We start from the raw sequence: 14968 nt of genomic DNA on the forward strand, positions 1-14968 counted from the left end.
TGGTGTATTTTTTTTGCCACTAAGCTCGGCTTTCAACCGGCTTAGTAGCAAAGAGGAGCATCTGTAAACACCCCAAATTTTTCTTATTCATTTTCAAGCACCATTTTTTAATAGATGTCAATCCCCTTAGGTCAGTATAGGAGTTTAATCCTAAGTCTTTCCCACTTTAGGTATCATTTCACCCTTTTTGTTAGTAAAATTCCTATTTTATCCCTAAGCCACTGTCAATCAGAGTCAACCAAGCTCATTTTTGAGTTCAGAGTAGTTAGAATGTTTGTCATCTTTGGCTCCCTTGAGCTCATAATGAGCGGATCCTGTTCATTTCTGACCATAGAGTTGGGAGAAACGGTGACGACGATGATGGGTTAGCAAAGATGGGAGCAAAGTTCATGACAACATCTCGGGAAGCCAACGGGGTGCTCTCCTTGTCTGGTAGGAGCAGCTAGTACACGACACCTTGTGTTGGGACGTTGCAATTCTAATGGTATTGTTGCATAACGGGTAAGGGTCTGCCTAACCCCAACTTGCCCATTAAAAAAAAATGTCCCAACTCCACTCCGATCGCCACTCCCCTTCCAATTAGGCCAAACCAATCAGTGAAGATGATCGATATAGAGTCTAATTGATTTGAAGATTTTTTGTTGACATTTTCTGCCAACACCATCAAGGCACCATTTTATATGCTCCCAAACAAGTTTCCATGCTATAGATTGTACAGTTCCGCTCCTATGACTTCCAACGGTTGGATCCCAAACAAAGTCTTATGCTTCATGAATGCTTCGTATATTGAGACATTTTCTTCACACTTCACACTTCACCCATCGTCTCTCGCATCCACTTCTTACTCTGGTAACTATGGATTGAACCACAATCGGCCTAAGCAAACCGAGTGGAGCAAGACCTAGACCCCATTGACTTGCTCAACTTAGGATGCTCGAGCCAGATCCACCAAGAACCAAGAACCAAGAACCAAGAACCAAGAACCAAGAACCAAGAACCAAGAACCAAGAACCAAGAACCCATCCAACTTGATTTTTATCCTAATCTTGTAAAAATCCGACTCTATCTCTATTCGAGTCTCAGAAAAAATATCTGATTCTATAAGCGTTTTCCAGAATTGGGTAGTTCATAATTGGTCGCGTTTGGATTTCACTCTTCGCTTCGCTTTCTTTCTCTCCCTCTTTGGCCTCACTCCTTCGAGCGATCATCTAGGGTTTACTGATTTATTCCTCATTTCCTCATTTAGATTCGATTGTCTACTTGTCCATCTAGAGTTTGATCTTGGGCAATCGATAGATATCTCAATTTTACGATTTTTTGGGGGAATTTTTGGGAAATAGATGGATTTTTTGGAGCAGGATTTGGATTTGTTCAGGGAAAATTCCAAACATGAGAACGAGGGAGGCGAAGAGAGCGAGTCATTGTCGTCTTCTTCTTTGTCTGGTGGCATAGAAGAATCCGGGAGCGGCGAGAGCAGCAACGGTGGGAGCGAGAGCGAAGGTGAGGGTGAAGAAGATGGGGATAGAGATAAGGAGAGCAGAGGTGGTGAGGATGAAGAGGATGAGGAGAAGAAAGAAGAAGAAGAAGAAGAAGAAGAAGAAGAAGAAGAAGAAGAAGAAGAAGAAGAAGAGGGGAAAGATCTCTTCGGTTCGGACAATGAGGACTATTGTCGAACGCAGGCAACAAGCCCGTTTTCGGTGCCAAGCAACTCTATATCACCTTCTCTGAGTGGTCTTTCTTGATATCCAATATGGGTTGTGGTTTTCTATTTTCTTCTTCTTCATCCGTTCAAGTTTTTCTGGTTTCTTGTTGCAAATTTTAGTTGGGTTATTGGTTATTTTAGTTGTTGCACGATTTTGTGTTTTTGATAGTTCCATGACAAATTGGAATTTTCTCTAAAGTTGATGCCACCATCATCGTGATTGTGCTTTTTTCTGTTTTTACAACCAAAAAGTGAGGACCAAAAATGTGGCATATGAAGAACAAGTTCAGTACTTCAGTGCAATGCTTCACGAGCCAATTTACTATGTGATTTTTGAAAGGAGTTGCATCAGTGGAAACTGGATTCTTGGAATTGTTCTTTGATTCCTCGAATGGAAACAAACTACTAATGGGGAAAGTAACTGCGACTTCTCACCTGTTGAGTGTTGATTATAAGCTTATGAAGAAAGGCTTGCATCTAGACCTTCTGAAATAGCATCCTCACTTAAGTGAGATTGTAGGATATGTTTCAACTAAGGGAAACAATAATGATATTCAACAATGGAAATGGTGTTAGATTACAGTGGGTAAATCCCGGTTATTGCGTTGAGGGGAAACGTGAGAACCTGCAAGGTGCCTCAAATTGTAAGGAGCAATGCATGCATTCTTCATCCTTAAACTCCTCTTGAAAGCTGCTTGTGACTCACTCTGGTGAGTCAACCCAGTGCGAGTCAAGGTTTTTCATTAATTTTATAAAATTAAGTCATAAACATATAAATTATAAATCCATCCTATAAAAATTAAATAGCCTAATGTTACGTTCCAAGTGGGACTGGGGTGAAATTGGGTTTGAAACTAGACTCGGGTTAGGTCGGTTAAGTCAAAACATGGTATAAGTCAAGAACAAGTTCTGAAATTTCTGAGAGACTTTAGGAAAAACACAATTTCTCCTAATTGGTTGAACAAAAATGACTCAAATTTGGAGGGTAGCTAGGGGATATGTGGAGGAAAACACTGCAACAAACCGCATGGTCAAACTTCACTCGGTCGAAGATTTATGAGTCCGTGATTAGACCGTAGAAAATCTGTATGGGTCTGGTTTTCTGTTTTGACAGGTTTCAGTAAACAAAGTGGTTCTCCTAATTGGTTTGGACTTTAGAGTTTATGGTTGATTTTTGGATGGTAGGTTGGAGACATATGGATTGAGTTAGGGTTCAAATCTGAGAACCAAACTCATTCTAGTTAGGAAGATATGACCTAAGGAAGTCAGGCTAAATTCTGCAAATCTCAGCATGCAGAATGGATTGGGTTAACTATATCTGGTTTGATTAAAGAAGGTCCAGAAGTGGGTTTGAGCCTAGATGAGGGTGGGTTCGACTTACCGGGGCCTAGGGGAGGTATTGGGAAATGTCTAGTCTTCACGGCTGACGCTGAGGATGGCTTGAAACACCGGCATGAGCATGAACCGCTTGCGTGGGCTTTGGTAACACCCTGGTCAACTAAGTGGGCTTGACTACATGGATCAAGCACACCCAAAAGTTGAGCCAAGAGAGAGACTTGGCTATAAAAAAAGAGAGGCCTAGGGGCCTAGATGGTCAAAGTGATGAGGGCCTAGGGGCCAAGAGAGAGAGAATAGACAAAAGCCTAAGGGCTCGCGCGCACGCGCATGAGAGAGAGAGAGAGAGAGAGAGAGAGAGAGAGAGAGAGAGAGAGAGAGGATTTTCCAAAAGGAAGCTTTTTTCAATTAAAAATGCTTAGCTCTTTTTCAGCACAAGGGAGCCTCTATGCATATGCTCAAGGGGACTCATAAAGCCATCACCAAAAACAAGAAATAATAAAGCAAATTACAATATTCAAAAACTAATTAAAACTAATGAGAAATCCTAGGAGTCTTTTTTCAAAACAAGACTCTTCTCAAACTCAAGGGAGTCTCTTAAACCAAGATATTCCTTGGAGTCTCCCTACTTGCATGCCCTTCTAGGCACCTCTCCCAAGGGGGTGTCGACTTCTAGGTGGGCCCCACAAGGGCCAGCTGGCCCCTCCTTGGATCCAGGTCCCGCCTTGGTTCCCCGCTTCGCCTCACAACCCGCGCCCTGGTCCGCCCAATGCTACCTTAGGTTGGATCTTTGCTTGCTCCACTCTGGTAATGGCTGATACAAATTGGATCTCAATTGGATCCATATCATTCCCTGCTGCCATAAAACTCGGTCTTCTTTTGTCTTGACCATATCGGGCCACTTGTCCTTCATCTTCTTTAATAGGGAAAGTCGCTCTCCCTAGGTGGATCCCCTAGGGGCTGGCCGGTTCTTGGAGGATTTGGTTCTGGATCTGCCCTGAGGTCTCGAGTCTTTGTGATGATGTAGCGCTTTGATAATGAGACCCGCATAGATGATCTGAGGAGGCAGCACCTCCGAGTTGGTTCCCACATAGATGATCTGAGGAGGCAGCACCTCCGAGTTGGTTCCTACTGTCGAGTGACACTGGAAGCTGGGATCTGTATCTAGGTGTGGATCTGAATCCTTTACACCCAGATCTATTTTGCTTGACAGTGGTGATGGGTTTGGATTAAGGTCCTCCAGTATTCAGACCGTATCACCTAAGGTCCAAACTTCTCATTAAGATAAAAAAGATCAAAATTTGCTAACTATGATTTCTTTGTAAAATTCAATACAAAAAACTAACATTAAAAATTTATATTTATGGTCCTAAACTAACATTAATCCCTCTATGCAGAACCACAAAACAAAAGAAGTGGACAAGAAGAGGTAAAAAAAATAAAATTAATGATCGCAAGTGAACATGTATAAGCTAAAAAATGTGGTGATGAGTGATTTGTACAAAAACGTCCACAAAGAGAACAAAATTAAAGGGGAAAAACAACAAAGAGAACAAAATCAAAGGAAAAAATCAACCAACTCCCCTACTTCGGATTTGAGTATATAATAGTGCGATTGAGACCCCAAGCAGGATTGAAAGGAGGTGCAAAGAAGAATGCCACCGATGACAGTCAAACTGGAACCCAAGCATTGACACTAATCAAAGAGTGCAAGAATCAGAAGAGCGTCAATGGAGAGAGAGAGAGAGAGAGAGAGAGAGAGAGAGAGAGAGAGAGAGAGAGAGAGAGCATTGCCTATTTGCTTTGCTGCCTCTGTTGACGGCTCCCTTGGGCCTTGACTCGCCAGAAGTTTCCACCTGCCACCGGCAGCATGGTGGTGGGTTGAACACTTGGGGGAGAGAGACTGAGAGGGGTTGGGGTTGAGTAGGAATGGAAGGCGAGGGGGGTGGGGTAGGGTTGAAACCCTACTGTTTTTTCTTAAAAACGTCATATTACAATTTGAATTCGCTGAGTCGTACTGGCCCATGACTCAACTGAATCTATTAGTTTTTGGTGCTTTTTGTGATCGAATCAATGCGTTGACTCGACTGAGTCACCCGAGTTTATACATAAATCAGGCAATTTTTTAGACAGTAATAATTTCACCGACTTTTTTTGACTTGGATGGGCTTCGTTCTGAGATGACTCAGCCGAGTGATGAGTTGACTCACCGAGAGATCCAACCATGGATTAAATCGCGCCATAAAGTGTGATTGTGGCATCCTGTTATGAATGTTGTTACCAGTTGTTATGCGTTTGTGATTCCTACCAACTAAGAGCTGCCTAAATGTGTGCTGTTGTACTGGAAGCGATGCCAATGAACACCTTAAGTAGGGCACTTCTTGCTTATGTTTCTGACACTGCTAACGCTTATTGTCTTCAGTCCTTGATTTGATTGAAAATAAATAGTTAAATGGTGTCAAAGATTAAAATCTTTGCAGCAATCTCTAAATCAAATGATTGCATCTTGCGAGAGGTAGAATCTTTGTGGTATTTTTCAAGAGACCAATTTTCCAATCTAGTTAAGTAGACAAAATAAGTGAAATGGCAATAATAAGATTTACGTAAAAGGCGCTTGCTAGTTGATTACATTCCCTATTTCTAGAATCTATAAACAAAGCAAAACATTTTTATAGAATATAGACTCTAGATTTACTTGGGTTTGTCTAAATGTTGTTGCCAGAGCAGAAAACAAAAGCAATGCTGGATATAATTTTTGAATGGCTTCAGGAAGCAGGCAATGCAAAGGAACCAATGTGGGCAGTCATTGGGGAAGCAAAATATCACATGGTTACCATCACATGATATATATAGACATTGGTGGAATTACAGTGACAATTGTTGGAATTCTTTTTTTCTTTAACAATGTTGAAGGTTGGAACTGTGATGTCTTCGAATGTACTCATAATTATGATGTTTCACTCTCTCTGCTGTCCAAAATCATGCTTAAATATTGTAATCTTGAAATTTCTGCTTGTTCTTTTGTGGGATGTGCATGTTTGTGTGTGTGGAATGTGGAAATGTGTCTCGTGTGTTTATTGATATGTTTGTGTTGGTTGCTCAAGTACACACATGTATGCACAATCATGTACTTACATGCACACATTGTTGTGCATGACGTTACTGTTAAAGCATTTGAGTCTTATAAAATTGCAGCATGCCCAATAATTCGGCAAGTAAAAAGCCAAAATAGGTGGAGTTTTGGTCGTGGCCACTGGCAATCTGGTCATTCAAATGATGGTATATTGTCTGCATCCCTCCTTCCTCGGCCTGGAACTTTCCAACAATGGCATAATCGCTGTAGTTTTGGCTTTATAGCAAATGGACGCTCTGATTCACGCTTTATTTCAGACCTGAAGCTTCCTAAGAGTGAAGAAACTTTGTCTAGGAAGTGTGTTGCATTTCAGGAGGTACATACAACTCCCAACTTTTGAGGATGAAATTATGCGCTTTTAGTTAAGAAGCTCTGTATGACTGATGGTCTGAAACTTGGTCAGCCCTGTGAACTTGCATGCTATAGTCATGATGAAGGTGGAGAAGTCTACTTTGATAATCGATGCCTGGTTAGTAATCCAGCATCTCATGCTGCCATACTTCGGTTATTCATGGTTGTTCAGCATCTGAGCTGTTGTAAGTCACAACATTTGTGTTTGCTTGTGCGTCATTACTCAAAGTGTATTCTAGTGTTTCTAATATCTATCTTCTGCTTATATTCTGGGATTTGATTTAATCATGACTAAATTCTTACATTACGTGTGAAAATTTTATCATAATTTATGACTAAGGTTTCTCTTACACTTTAGATCTTTTGGGTGTTCTGTCAGAGACTATTTAGGCATGGCATTTTTAAAGATGTTGGAGTTGATCTAAATGCAGGCTTTGATTCATTTATTGATAAAAGAGGTAATTTTTGAATTCCATAGAGCTGCAGTTTAATCCTAGTTTTTGGAAACGTAAGAATCTGATAATGATGAAAGAGTCACATTTTGCAGATAATGAATGCTCGTTTTTAAGGTGTTGCAACATATTAGTGAATTGTTAATTATATATATATATATATATATATATATATATATATATATATATATATATATATATATATATACATTTGTTGTAAACCGAAATACCCAACAAGGGTATATTTGTCTTTTATTGGAATAGGTGTCAGCTCATTAGGGGCTGACAATCTTTTTCTTTTATTTTTAATTTGTATTTTCTTGTTTTTTGTTTTTTGTGTTTTTGGGGCAGCTCCAATATAGCTGTTGGAGCTGCTCACAATAGTCATAAATATGGCCGTTGGGGGGCTGCTCCCTAGTAGTCCATTTGTATTATAAATAGGCCCTTTGTGGCCTTGTATTTCTAACTCATTTTTTAGTGACTATGCAATAACAAATTTGTTAGACCCTTGTGGGTGGTTTGATGATTCAATCAAGTATTCTACTTGATTGAAAGTGTGTTCTTGCATGTTTATTGGATTCAATCCATTTTATTACGTGGTATCAAAGCTTTGGTGGTTCAAAGGCAATTTTTAGAGGAAAATTCATGACAATATCAAGAGGAGAATCATGAGCTTAGCAGATACAACAAATTGTGGGGAAACATGCCATCTCTCAAGAAAGTTTTGTATTCATTTTTCTTTTTCTTTCTCTTCTTTTCTCCACCCTCTTTCTCTACCTTTTCTCTTTGCATTGTAAAGAAATAGAGAATGAGAGGGAAGTAATAGTCTCCATTCCCATACGCCTAAACGATACAAACTATGTGATGTGGGCATCCATAGTAAAACACAAAATATGAAAAAAAGGACTATGAGGTTTGGTGGACGGTACCGAAAAAGTGCCTAAGTTCATTCTTACAAAAATTGAGAATGGGAAGAAGGTTGCTCTTTAAGTGAAGGAAATAGGTAAAGCCATTTTCGACTATGAAAAGAAATTGAAAGAATGTAGGATGGGTCATTCTAAAATAATTGGATGGATCATCAATAGTGTGGACATCCACAAATGTTCTAGTTTGGCAAAATTTGATTTCACTAGTGATGCATGAAAATATCTTAAAGACATGTATAGTCTTAAAGATATTGCACACATATGCAATGCTCAAAACTAGGTGAGAACTATGACTCGAAGAGAGATGAGCATTAGAGAATGCTATAATGCACTCTCTCTTCTTTGGGATGAATTGGCTATTCTTGAGTCAAAGTGGCATTGCCCACAAGACGTAGAACTCCGTGAAAATCAAATTAAAAGATGCATTTCTATCAATTTATTAATGGGCTTAGACCCGAATTTGAAGGAACCAAATCGGCAGAGGAGGTATTCCTTCTATAGTAGAAACTCTTGAAGAATTGACTATGAAAGAAAATAGATTAAAGAAACCTTCTGTTTTAAAAGATGAAGAATCTGTGCTTTCCATCTTAAAGCCCAAAAATCATACTAGAAGCTACAAACCTCCTCATTTTGTAAAAAATGAAAATGAAAAAAAAATCCAACAACTATGAGAGGAATGAAAAAAGGGTGATCATGAATACAAAAAAGGTGTAAAGATAATTTGTTATCATTGTTACGAATAAGGACATATCAAGCCTTTTTGTCTCAAAAGAAAGAAGGATGATCATAAAGAAAGAGTTGCTTTGGTTGAAAGGAGTGAGATAAACGACTCCAAGTGCATTGACTCGCTCTCTTTGGCACAACTAATGGAGGCGCTACAACCCATGCTTAAAGCTCAAGCTCTATCTTTTTCGGGAGCAACCATATCTACAAGTGGTGACCATGGTAAGACCTCCTGGATCCTTGACTCTGGTGCTTTCTTTCATGTGACACCAAATGAGTCCATATTGTCCGAATGTAAGTTTAACCCAAATGACTCTTATGTTTCGACTGTCGATGAAACATTTTGAAAATCAAAAGTTTTGAGATTTTTCAAAAACATTCAATCTTTTACATACCAAATATTAGAGTAGTACCAAAATTAAATTTAAATCTTTTATCAGTTTCTCAAATAATGGATCATGGTTGCAAAGTACTATTTTCATCTAATGATTGTCTAATAGAGGATCTTCGGTCCGAGAAGTCGATTGGGTGAGACCATAGAAGATGAGATCTCTATGTCGTGGACAATCTTGAGTTACCAAAACAACCGTTTTAAAATTTTGTAGAAAAGAAAGATATAGAAATTTGGCACAAAAGAATAAGACATCCTAGCGTAACCAAATTACACTTGTTTCCATTTCTTTCAAATTATAAAAAAAGAGATTTTGTGTGTGAAGATTGCATTCTTGCAAAATGAAGTCTTTGACCTTTGGACCAAGTCATTTTATAACTAAGAACCCATTTGAGTTAATATATTCGGATGTATGGAGACCGACTCCAGTCGTATCCAAAGGAGGGGTATCCTATTTTGTTATGTTTGTAGATGACCATAGTAGACATTCTTGGATATTTTTTCTAAAACAAAAATTGTAAGTGTTTGAGTGTTTTAAAAAATTGCATTGTCATATTAAGAATCAATTTAAAACTAATATTCAAATCTTTAGAATCGATAATGGGGGAGAATTTGTGTCAAAAGAATTTGAAAATTATCTTGACCTAATTGAGATTTTTTACCAAAAATCGTGTCCATACACTCCTCAACAAAATGGACTAGCCGAGAGAAAACATAGACACATTATTGAAACCACTAGAATACTTCTTGTGTCTAGAAATGTTCCAAAAGCTTTTTGGGCCGAAGCCGCCCTTACGACAGTCTATTTGATAAATAGAATGCCTTCTAAAAACATTGAAAATATCTCTCCTATTGAAAAACTTTTTAAAACATCTCCTGATTATAAAAGGTCAAGGGTCTTTGGATGCAAATGCTTTATCCTTACTAATAAGAATGACAAACTTTCTCCAAAAGCAATCCCTTGTGTTTTTTTAGGCTATGGCGAAAGTCAAAAGGGATATAGATGTTATGACATTGAAAGAAACAAATTGTATGTTTCTCGAAATGTCACTTTTCTTGAACATGAAATTGGTTTTTGCAAAGAAAAAATCCAAAAAAGTTGTGACTACTCGTTTCTTTTTTACCTTGTCAATGAACATGAACAACGTGAAAATATTCTTGACACATGAGAGTAGAAATGAAGACTTGCATAATGCAAGTGAGAGTATGAATGTGGGTCTTAATGATATAGACCCATCTCATAATGATATACAAACCTATGCTCGACATACCGAAGATCATCCACCATGTGCTTTAGAAAAATATTCTCAAAATTAAGAAATAGATTCTTATAGTCTTAGAAAATTCATAAGAATTTCAAAAGCCCATAGTAGATTTGTATCCTATGATTCCTTTGAACTCAGGTATAGGTCCTGCCTAATGGCCATACACTCATATTCCGAACCACAATCTTATCATGAGGCTAAACATCATCTACAATAGATTAAGGTAATGAATGATAAATTAGAAGCCTTGAAAAAAATAAAAACTTGGGAAATCCAAACATTACCTAAAGGTAGAAAAACTATAGGATGTAGATGGGTGTACAAGATAAATACCAAATGCGATGAAACATTAGAACGATACAAAACTATGTTAGTAGCCAAGGGTTACAATTAAGAACATGAAATTGATTACGATGAGACATTTGCCTCAGTTGCTCGAATGCCAATTGTTAGGACTCTTATTGCTATAGCCTCGATTAAAAAATAACCTATATTTCAAATGAATGTAAATAATGCATTTTTGAATGGTAATCCACTACAACAAAGCAGTGGATTAACGATGACCTCATTCTGTCACTATTCCGTCCCTAATTTGTCACTAACCGGCTTAGCGATGGATTAGCGACGGATAGCTTACGTCGCAAATTTTTTGACGCTAACTGGCGACAGAATAAATCCGTCGCTAGTTCCGTCGCTAATTGCGACGGAATAACGAACAACGGATTCCGTCGCAAATCCGCTGGTACTAAACGACGACCCCGGCTTGGTGATGGATTTACAGCCGTCACTAAATTATATGTATAGCGATGGATATATATGTCGCTAATCCGTCGCAAACAAGAAAAAAAATAAAAAAAATTATTTGAAAATTAAATATCGAGAACGCTACAATTTATATTTCTTATACAATTTATATTTCCTGTAAATAAAAAACAAAGTACATATAAAATTTCATATAAAAGGAAACTTAAACAATTAATCGTTCCACTTTAAAATTAATAAGTTTAATTATTTACAATTCAACAATTACATTTTCGAAAAAAAAAATAGAACAAATTCAACACATTAATCTAATCATCGCCAAGATTTTGTGTGTCTTCTTGTTTATTGCCTTGATCTGTCCCTTCAGCTCCGCTATACTGATTATCACTAGCAACCTACATAAGAAAAGAACAATCAGTATTGATAAACAAAATATATTGAAATAAATTATACACTATATGTGATTCTATCATGTGCTCATATGTTTTCTAAGGCAGTAAAAAAACTCTATATGTGATTCTATCATGCTCATATGTGCTCTAAGGCAGGCAAAAAACTCTATATGTGATTCTATCATGAATGATATATGTTCTAAGGCAGTAAAAAAACTCTATATGTGATTATATCATGCTCATATGTGTTCTAAGGCAGCCAGAAAAACTCTATATGTGATTCTACCATGCTCATATGTGCTCTAAGGCAGACAAAAAGCTATATATGTGATTCAATCATGCTCATATGTTTTCTAAGGAAGTCAAAAATTTGAATATGTGATTATAGCATGCTCATATGTGTTCTAAGGCAGTCAGAAAAACTTTATATATGATTCTATCATGCTCATATGTGCTTGTGAACACCCCAAATTTTTCAAAGTTTTGTAAAAATGACCCTTTTGCCCCTGGTTTCATTTTCTGAGAAAACCAAAAGCTAAATTTTGATCATTCTTCAGATTTTCTGAATTAGAATCCATATTGATATGTTCAAAATCAACTCCGGATCCGAATCCAGTACTTTAAATCCATATTTCCTCAAAATCCGGATCAAAACCCATTTTTGAAGAAATTTTCTCAAAATAGCTTTTAGTTCTCAGAAAAATCCCCTTTTTGTAAATATTTTGCAAAAACACAAAAAAATTAGTTTTAATTCTTATTTTCTCACAAATCTTAGGTTTTCTACTTAAAAATACAAAAAAATAGAAAAATAACACCAAAAACCAAAAAAATGGAAAATTTTTGAGAAAAAAAAATGATGAATTAGTTTAAACTTTAAAAGTCAAATTTTTGCTAAAAAGCCCTGAGAGCCCCTTTTTGTAAAAACTCAAAAATCAGAGGGGGTCTTATGCAAAATGCTCTTTTTAGGGTTTTTTGGAAAACCCTTCGTGAATGGAAAAAAGGGGAGGGAGAGCCGCCTCCCTCAGTCGGGTATCTCCCGATTCTCTCCACCGAAACCCTAAAACCCTCTCTTACCATGGCGCACCCTCTAACCTCCCTTTCTCGAACCATCTCCTCCACCTTTAAAAGGGGCGTGGAAGGCCTCTTTTTCATCCATCGCCTTCACCCCCGCATCCCTTTGTTTTCTTCTCCTTCCTCTTGTTTTCACCCGTCTTCACCCTACCATTCTTCTCTCCTTCAATCCTTCTTCCTCTTCTTCTTATTTCCTGGATTTCTTCCACCTGACAGAGAAGAGCCTACCACTGAAGGTTCTACAACTACAGGTAAGTTCCCTTTTACTCCTCTTAGATTTTCATTTTTTTTGAAGCAATATACTGCAATATCAGTCTGCTTATCGCAGCTCTGATTTGCACTCTGCAATAAAATTTCACCCTCGTTGGGGTTACATTTCCTTTGTTATCCAATTTTTTTTTATTTTATTTTCCCATGAATTTCCATTCCATATGAACGGGGTGTTGACATTTCGTGGAATTCCAGTGTTTATCAAGATAGGATGACATTTCCTTCATTGTGATTTTAGTTTTTCTCTTCTTTTAAAATTTTTTTTTTTAGTCGTTATTGTTATTTCGGGTTAATATGTAGTCAGAGCTCTAGTGAATTCCTTTTCCTTCTTTCTGATTCATCATCGTGTTCTGTCTCATGACTTCTTTATTTCTTTTCTTAATTTTCTGGTTCCAACCTGCCAGAATATGGTATCGTTATGTGAATAGTTGAGTGTCAATATGTCACAGAGATCAGCATCTACCGTGAGATGCTCTGATTAATCGACCAGAAGTTTGGATTCATAATTGATTTATTACAAAGAGGGGCCTTATATCAGTTTATTTTTCTTCTCTCTTCCCCTGTTTATATTATGTAGATTTAACATCCCTTTGCATTTCAGGAGGATCACGATTTACATCATTCCCGTCTATGGCTCATGTCATTTTCCATCTTCTTTATATATCATGATTCCCAGTTTTCCTTATTGGCGATCGATTTGTAACCTATGAATTCTTTTTTTTTTAGTTTCTTGTATATATTACAATCTCATCTCCTACTATTTCCTAGCTGCTTTCTGCCAATTAAGAATTGTTAGTGATATTTTGATCTTATGCTTTTTTCTCTATTTAGATATAATCCTTTTGTTTTGTTTTCCTGAGCTTACCCCATCGTTACCACAATCTGTGTTGCTGCTGGCATTACCATCCTTATTTGAAATGGTTCTGGGGTTGTGTGGTCTGAATCACTGCTCAAGATTTGAAATAATAACAGTGTTAATCTTCATTGGCTGATCCACTGTATCCCCATCATTCCCTCTGAATTTTGGTCTCTGTTTTTTTTTTTATGATATATCGTCTTGCACCAATGGTATGTGTTGAAGTTCAGTGATAACCAATTCTCAAAGGGGAACTTCCAGCATTTCAATTCATTCATATCCTTGAAGTTATGAAACTCAGCTGCAATGAATGGCGTACATCCATATCATTTGAGTTTCTGAAATGACAGCTTCATCTCAGGGATCTGCGTCAGGTTTGATTTATCAGATCCCCCATTCATTGAAAATCTGTTTGTCGTTATAAAAGAGGAAGTAATCTGGAGTTTGCTGATCCCACCAAGAACCAACCCATGGGTTACCTTCCAGAGCCATTTCGCAGGAGCTGATGAATGGGCTAATTGTCATAGCGTGTTATTTAGCAAAAGAGGTTATATTTTCTTCTTTTACGATGTTGAAATTTAAGTTGCAGAGGATCCACGGTTACAGGTAGTGACAACAGCCAGGAGAAGGCTTGCCAGCTGTTTCAACAACATTTCAGAGATGTATTAGAACCCTTATCCAATTCAAAAGGGAGTTGTATTAAGCACGTTGAAGAATTCAAAGACTTTTTTTTTTTGTGTAATCTGCAAAAGGACATTCATTAGCTACTTTTGGAGGTATGTGTTTATATTTTCACCTTTTTTTTTTTTTGCAAAACTCTTGAGATATCTGTCATGTTGAACTGTTATGCTAATCTTAAGTGCATTAAATCCTGAATGTATGATTTTGTTAATGGTGATCCAAGGAATTTGGAAGCCATCACCTTCTCTAGTTGTATTTCCAGGTCGCCTTGCTGTTGTTACATATTTCCTCTCTCCCATTCATGATTAGATGATTAATTCTTTTGGTTTTCCCAAATTTGCAAGCACTATTGTTTGCGCCTCTTCCAAAATTTAGGAAAGGATCGTTTCCTTGACTCCCCCCCTGAAATGGTAAGAAATCTTTTGTGTACATATTTCATATTAGCATCAGAACCTTAATCTGGTTATCAATTAATTGAAGTCATGCAGTCATAGAGACTGTTGCATCATTTTTTTATGTTATCACTGACTTTTGGGGTCTGATATTCTTGTTGAAGGTTCTGTGTTCCTATTAGCTTCCAGCTGGGTTGAAGGGACAAATACTTGTTGTTTATGCTCGTATGAGCCTGCAAGAATGGGGTTAATGGTTGTTGTCACGG

At 37.5% G+C, this 14968-nt stretch overlaps 1 pseudogene; it reads left to right on the top strand.

Moving 5' to 3' along the window:
* The first annotated feature begins 1340 nt into the window (after positions 1–1340).
* Positions 1341–14968, top strand: part of LOC149822133 (NAD-capped RNA hydrolase DXO1-like) — a 55475-nt pseudogene continuing 41847 nt past the window's right edge.

This window comes from Nuphar pumila, chromosome 11 (assembly GCF_984573655.1).
Source record: "Nuphar pumila chromosome 11, dmNupPumi1.hap1.1, whole genome shotgun sequence".
In the NCBI taxonomy this organism is placed as follows: domain Eukaryota; kingdom Viridiplantae; phylum Streptophyta; class Magnoliopsida; order Nymphaeales; family Nymphaeaceae; genus Nuphar; species Nuphar pumila.